General features: G+C 41.1%; 1 non-coding gene across 1 annotated transcript; it reads left to right on the top strand.

The window, feature by feature from the left end:
• Positions 1-3,586: 3,586 nt before the first annotated feature.
• trnat-cgu (transfer RNA threonine (anticodon CGU)) lies at positions 3,587-3,658 on the top strand. Its single transcript has one exon. It is a non-coding gene; the product is annotated as a tRNA-Thr (tRNA).
• The last annotated feature ends 4,119 nt before the right edge of the window (positions 3,659-7,777 follow it).

Below are 7,777 nucleotides of genomic sequence, written 5' to 3'. Positions count from 1 at the left end.
ACCGAGGTTTCTTGAGAGATCGTTCAGCGAGCGAGTAATAAAAAACTACTTCGCTTCTAACCTCTGCTGTCGCTGTAAACTCGGACGTGATGTTCTGCAGATGTGCAGTGTGCCTTTCCTCTCGTCGTATTCAAGAGCACTCACTGTGTGAGCTCCTCACTGCGTGTTCTGTACTCTACTGTGATTTAATTTAGATGATTACGTGGAGTAGAGTGACAAGATCTACTTGAACATTTTCGGTTTGTGAAATGAAACACTAAATACACTACTGTAAATACAAGTAATGGACATTTAAAATAACCACAGTACAGCTAGAAGAGTGAAAGATAAAAGACTATTTAGAATGACATTCACAATAGACTTAAGAACAGCACAACCGCCCGAACAGGGACTTGAACCCTGGGCCCTCAGATTAAAAGTCTGATGCTCTACCGACTGAGCTATCCGACACTGTCGAGAGCCTCGCAAGTCACGTGTCTCTTGTGCCGAAGAGCAGTCATACCTGACCCGTCTGGAATGACCACTGACAGACTTTATCCAGAAGCGACGGCACCACTCCCAGTAGAATGAGTGAGAAATACAGCATGACATGGGTAGTTAAGGGGCTCCCACAATCCATCTTTCCTCACATTACTGATTTTTTTCAATAGCATTTTGACCTATTTTCACATTCAGATTTTTTTCACATTTAATAAAATCTTTTAATCAACAACATTAAAAAGCAAACAAATGGAACATTTTTTGGAACAATAATTAAAAAAAACTTTCAATGCCTTGGTTGTATACGTGTGCACACCCTTTATAAAGGGAGTTGCAACAGTGCTGAAATCTAAAGAGCATTTCTGTAGAGAAAACAGCATTTTTTCTGCCTTGATGTTAAAGCTTAGGGAGCCTGTCTTTTAGAAATTCTATTTCTTAACACCTTGCACAGCCTCTCGACAGACTAACAAATATTTTTTGGAGAAATTGGCTCACACACCGGAAGACACTAACGTTTATCTACGTTAGAGTATGTGAATAACAGTTTAACCGAAAAAGTTTGCAATTGTGATTTTGTTAAAATTCAATAAATCGTCTATCAACAGTTAGAAATTATTAAGAAATTGTTTTATTTCATAAACTATAAGACAATTAAGAGAGTTTATAGGTCATATCCGTCGCTTATGTTCTTTTAACTCTAGCGTTAAGGATCCAAACCCAGGTGCGGACGGTTGTGTTTCTTGAATCTCTTGTAATCATCAAAAGTCGATGTGTAGTCCTTCAGTACTTTCTCGAGTTGTGCCATGGATATTTTATACGATCCATACTTGTCATGCTCTTTTGCATTTTCCTTAACAAACGGAAAAAAGTTCAAAGTGTGTTTATGGCTGTGCTTCACATATACACGAGAGCACTTGTAACAGTACAGGACACGCAGTGAGGAGTTCGTGAAGCTTTCAGTTTAGTGCGGAGTTCAGAAGGAGGATTCGCTCGCTGAATGATCTCTCAGGAAATCCCGGGTGAGATTCAACAGGTGTTTTCTGCGACAGCCACGACAAGTGTGAAGCAATCTCTGGATTTCTTGAATTTGAACTAAATTATTAGTTCAAATAATTTAGGATTTAACAGTACTAAATGAGGTACATTTAAAACAGCAGCGCAACTCTCTAGCACGTCGAGTGTGCCTGCATTTAATTGTGTAAACCTGGCTCTCTCTGAACACGAGCAAAGAGTTCTCACTCAACAGAAAATTGCCATGTGAGTACTGTAATATAAAGCACCTGGAGGGGGCAAGGATTGAACCTGGGACCTCATACATGCGATGCACTCTACCACTGAGCTACATCCCCGATGCGAATACTTATGGAACAGACTTAGAGATGTGCAGAGAATGCCTGCAGTTTCCCACTTTCGCGTTTCCTCTACTGAAGAGTAAATTCATGGGAATGAAGAAATAAGGAAGGAAAAATAATCGCATCGAAGCTTCAAGAGACTGGGCAAAAATTAATCTGTTATTTTTGTATCCAGTCACACGTGCGACGATGGTTGATTCCCAGACGGGAGAGAGCTTTTTTTCTACCTCCTTACTCGACTGTCTTTCAATTCTGTTTTAATTGAAAGCTTTTTGCATCTTTTAAGTGCTCTTAATTAAACTATGCATAGAAAAACAGCAGTACTGATGATTTTCATGGACCGATGCACACTTGTTCTGTACAACTCGAGTGATAAAGCCCTGTCTGCAAATATTGTAGAAGAACGTAAAAGGGTGAAACAACGCCCCAACCACAGGAATGGTAACAGGAAGGATCGTGTTTTTATGTGATAAGTCCTTTTGAGATGTCTTGTCGATGCACACAGGCGGTAGAGCTGAATAATTTACTTTTAGTGGTGTTTTTAAACAAAGATGGAACATGTTATTTCTGTACCAGGAAGAAAGGAGCAGACTTTAACTTTAAGAGGCAAAAACGACACCTTATCAAAGCTAATATTAATTAAAATGACATCACAACAAAAGAGTGGAGCCTTGAGTGAATAAAATTAGTTTTCATTGGACGTCTGTGTCTCCATAACTTTGTAGGTGAAAGAGAGGATTGTGATAATTTGCAGGTGCTTCTCTGAAGTGCGTTGGTGGTAAAGGCGCCTTCCAAATAATTGAGTCGGGTTTGAATCCCAGCCAGTGCAAACCCAAATCTTTTCAAGATAATCTGTGATCCGCTAACACATCTTTTGAAACACTACGACAGGTAACACCCCGTGTGAAACATCATGAGCATCTGTTAAACCTCTCTACCTGCCCGTTCCTCACACAGACATGACAAGGGTCTAAAGGGACATTTTGAGCCGTAGAAACATTTTGTCATTCCGTACTTTCCAGTGCAGTCAGGCCAGTTCCACTTCAACTGCGCCCGACAATGGAGGTCGTTTTGAAAACAACGAGAGTAAAGAGACACTGCACGTCTGCAGAACATCACGTCCGAGTTTAAGGACAGCAACATCAGAGATTGGAAGCTAGGGAGTTTCAGGTCTGTGTTTTTATTATAGGTTCAAGAAAGTCTGAATACCTTTGCAAGAAGTATTTCAGAATCCCAGTCAAATCCAGTACGAATGCCGCATAGATCTGCATTGTACAATTAGCATACTGTTTGTCCGTTGAATCAAACACGCCTTATAAAGCATTTCTAAAACAGGAGAGGTCGTTAGGGAATGCGTCTTCCTGTAAAAATAAAATGACTTCAAGGGCACTATAAGCAGAGGTGTGAAAGCCTGCTCTACAGAAGAACTAAAGCCAGAGATGCCAAAGAGGTCGAGATTTCACCACGTGAGAGAAAGCATCTCAGAAAACGAAGTTGCGGTCGTTTCCACGCGTTATAAAACCACTAGGTCAAACAACAAGAGCTGAAGAGCCGCTGTTGAGAGTAACGCGGCCGAGCGCTCTAAGGAGCTGGCTTAAACCTCCAGTCTGTTCAGGAGCATCTGTTGGAGTCGCACTGCTACAGCGTATCTCCTTGTTAAGTATCCCTTTTATTGATGTTGCTGCCTCCAGACGATGTAAACCAGATTCAGAAAAAAAATAATTTGAACAACATTATTCCCATGTCTCCTTGAAGGCGCGGTGGCCAAGTGGTAAGGCGTCGGTCTCGTAAACCGAAGATCGTGGGTTCAAACCCCACCTGTGCCTGTTTCATTTGTCACTGCTTTCCTTTAGTTTCAAAGTCTTCAAAAAACTCGCAATGTAGGAGTCTCAATAGTAAGAGAAGGTAACTGTCGCCAGTGATTAGTATTCTTGCATATCCTGCCTTGTTTTTTAGTCGACAAAGCTTGTTTCTCTTCACACCCATCTTCCGAATGATCACCTCAGCATTGGGAAGGAACGTGCGCTTGGTACAGCCCCCCACTCCATGGTCTGATCACAAACATTTCGGATGAGCTGTCAGTCCAGGTTGGAAGTAACGTTCGAAAGCACTAAAAATCTGACTTAGGAACGAGAAGACCGTGTTTTTTTAAACGAGTAAACGATAAAATAATATACTGCCTGCAAGACTATGTCAAGTTCAAGTTCAAGTTTATTGTCATTATACTTATACACAGGTATATGGTATAACGAAATGCTATTTAGCTAGCTCTCGGACATAAGTAGTACAAAGAAAAAAACACAACAACACAACAACAATACAATTGTATTACAAAACAAAGACAGAGACAACAGACGATGTGCAAAAAACAACAACAGGCAGTGTGCAAAACAACAAAAAGGTAACAGGTTATGTGCAAAAACATGCATCAAAAGAATGAAATAAAGGGATAGAAATTATGGGGAGTGAGCTTTTGACATGTATGGTAGAGGTAGATTTTCAATGTGTGTTTGGGTTTTTGGTAAGAAAGAAGGCACTGTGAGGTTCAGATCATAGGTGAGAGTGAGAGAGGCTGGGAGTTTAATAGTTTGATAGTGCGGGGGTAAAAACTGTTTCTGAGTCTGGTAGTCCGGACCCGAATGGTCCGGTACCGTTTTCCATGTCATACTAAACGCCACAAATTGTGTTCGTCCAGTCGTATCAATCGTCCTAAAGTTACGGAAAATCGGATGCAACTGGTGCAATCATCACCACCCATTTCTTCAGGATAGTCGAGCGGTTTAAAACAGCAAATTCACAGCTTCGTGTCTTTTAAGCTTTGTGTTTCGCTCTCCAAATAGAGGCACGGGTTAAAATCCCACTCCAGACAATCAGGCGTTTTACCCTCTTTTTTACCTGCCTTTACACTGTTTCAGTCTTGTTGTGCTCGCTGACAATCACAGTACGAGGAAAACGGAGAAACTGCTTAGCAAAAACATAACGGACAGAAAAAAGCTTCGTAAACACGTGAATGTGATTAGCAGCAGTAAGGTACAGTATGCATTCAAATGTTTAAGGCTGATTTATAAAAGCAGCAGAAGAAAGGTGCAGCCTTTGTGAGAATTCGCGGGTTTTTATGCTGCTTGGACTTCTTTCAAGCCTATGAAGTGACCCCCGTTTTATTTTCATTTTCAAACTTCAGAACCGAATAACAAAAAGGTTTCATGTGTGACAGCATTCCGTTGCAAATACCGTTTCCACGATGTATTCAGCGACGGGAATGAAATATTTTAGTGCTGGCTCAAATGCGAGAAATTTCAGAAAAACCTGGAAAAGCAACGCTTGCAGTAAATGACAAATGTAAAGCGTGTAGTCAACATGAACAGAACAACGCAATGCTCTGTAAAAACGATCTGAAGCCGCAATTACTCATCTCGGGCAGTTCATTCCGATACGATGTTTCCGCAGTATAAATGAAATGCCGAACTCCAAACATGTTGTTGCCATTATTGTTACTCCTGCTGCTGTAGTTCTAAGCTTTAATCAGTGGGTATGTAATGTTGTAAAGGGGCTGGACTACTTTGTTCAGTCCAAATTCCATTATGTGAATTTATGCTTTTTTAATATAAGCATTAACAATACAATGCGTGCTCAAAAACCGTTACTTATTAGCTTAAGAAGCGGCAGTGTTTTGACAAAGTGTGGTATTCGAACAGTAAATGCTGAAGTGTTTAATACTTGCTTGTGAGCAGATCTACCTCGATTTAGACAAACTCTTGTTTGGCCGATGATTTCAGATCAAAATCTGAATCGAGTGGAAAGAAAGCTGAATTACGCAAAGGTCATATAAGGCACTGGGTATCACTCTTACGCCATCAGGTCATGCTAGGAGGATTGGGGGGATCAAATTGACACAGAGGGACCCAATGTGGGGGCTGAACCCACAGTTCTGAGATTAAGAGATTCATGCTCTATTGACTGCGCCTATATAACTCTTGTGCTACAGCAGTAATGTTTCTGGGTGTGGATGGACATGACATAATAGGCTGACAGCAGGAACACGTGGCCCACAGGCAGTGACAGTATCGCTATCACATTTGGCTGCAGTATATTGTGTTGAGAGCAGCAATAACTTTCCTGCAGAGATGGGAGTGCCTTTAATACAGCTCTTTCAATCGGACAGAGTAACAGGAACGGACCAAAAGTTTCTGCTGTGGATCCATCTCCACGTGGGGGAAAGAGACAGTAAAATAGCGATGAAGAAACAGAAAGATTTGTGCTCGCTGCAAAGTAGGAAAGAGGTGGTTAGACACATAAAACAGCTTGGTGATAATTTGCAGCGACAGTTTTATGTTATTTAGTACACGGATTTGTTCCTTAAGATGTGTAATTTGTATGTTGGTTGTATGAGAACAGTTTCTTCTAAAGTCCTGTCAATTGACAGTGGAGAGCTAGCTGGTGCACATCTTCAAGAAGACTCTCTTTAAGGCGATTACAAGTTTCTCGAACAAATCTGTGTCATATTTTTAAAATAGTTTAGCTAATGAGCAACAAGAGTACAAATGAATTCTCCCACCCTCCATTCGAAGATAAAACTCCATGTGCGAGTCTAAGTTTCCTTGAAGCTACTGATGTTCGTCATTATTGGACATTCCCGGTGATATTGACTAAGAAGCTCAATTTTTACGTGTTGTAGTTCAACATGTGCAAAACATTCGTATCCGCTGCAAATATCGGCAAAGTCAGTGATATTCTCAACAATTTGTGCCATTGCAATTCGTGCAATTCGTGCCATAGTTTTTCGAAATGTATTCTGACATGCCAGGATCAGAGGGTCATATTTAAAAAACTGGTGCATTAAAATTTCTTGTACTTCAGGATTTTGATAGTCTGTTACATTGTCTTTCACACGTCGGTGTCAGAACTGTGAGACATTTTCATAATCGGGGGGGAAGGCCGTAGCAATAAGCAGAAAGTGCATTCACCTTTTCCCAGTGTAAGTCCGTGTTGTGGTGAGTTTTTAAAATTGGTTTGCGATTTTCTGAAATATATTCCATACAAAAATATAATTTGGACAGTCGCTATTTATTTGGATATTCCCTTTCAGTGAAGATGTCTACAGTATTCCAGCCGGATTAGTACTGATCGAAGAGAGCCATCTACAGGCGAAAGGAGACATAACATCACAGCAGCAGCATTTAAGGTGGAACGAAAAACACGCATAAGAAGCTGGCGAATAAGAAGCCAACTTCAGCCTCGTAGCAGACCCTGGGAGGCACGCTCAAAATAATCATCTTTCCCATTTTTTGATGGGAGATGTGAAGCCATCGAACCTGTACTGCGCTTTCACATTGAAATTGAAGCCATTTCTCATGCTTTCTCTCAGTGTCCTGGCTGCAATTGCGTGTAAAGGAGGCGACTTGAAAATGAAACGTGTAATCACCTTACAGAGGGTCTTCACGACGGGGTGCGTCAGCTAGTTCTCCATTATTGTCAGTTTACTGGACTTCTGAAGAAACCTATCTACAACGAAGATACAAACTGCACAGTTTAAGGCACATGAAGAGAAATCTGTTTGCTGATTGACTCAAAAAATGTCGATACAAATAATCTGCCAGGATGATTTACTTGTCCGTCCCCCTTTGCTGTTAGCACAATTCTTTCAGTTTCTTTTCTTGTATTTTCCTTGCTATTTTAGTGTTCCCCATGTATAGATGGTTCCACAACCGAAACCGGTTTCACCCTGTGTTTCTGCAGCGTCAGTCTGTATGAGGAGCCTATCTTGCATACCTCCAGTGGCGCAATCGGTCAGCGCGCGATACTTATACAACAGTGCAGAGTGGAGTTATACCGAGGTTGTGAGTTCGAGCCTCAGCGGGAGTAGTGTCTTTAGCTACTGAAAGCAACTTTCGAGTTTAGATACTCTTAGGTATCTGATGGAGATAAATTAACATCAAACGAAGAAG

Source organism: Atractosteus spatula (genome assembly GCF_055471065.1).
Source record: "Atractosteus spatula isolate fAtrSpa1 chromosome 10 unlocalized genomic scaffold, fAtrSpa1.hap1 SUPER_10_unloc_16, whole genome shotgun sequence".
Taxonomy (NCBI): domain Eukaryota; kingdom Metazoa; phylum Chordata; class Actinopteri; order Semionotiformes; family Lepisosteidae; genus Atractosteus; species Atractosteus spatula.
This window is presented reverse-complemented; position numbering and strand designations above follow the sequence as displayed.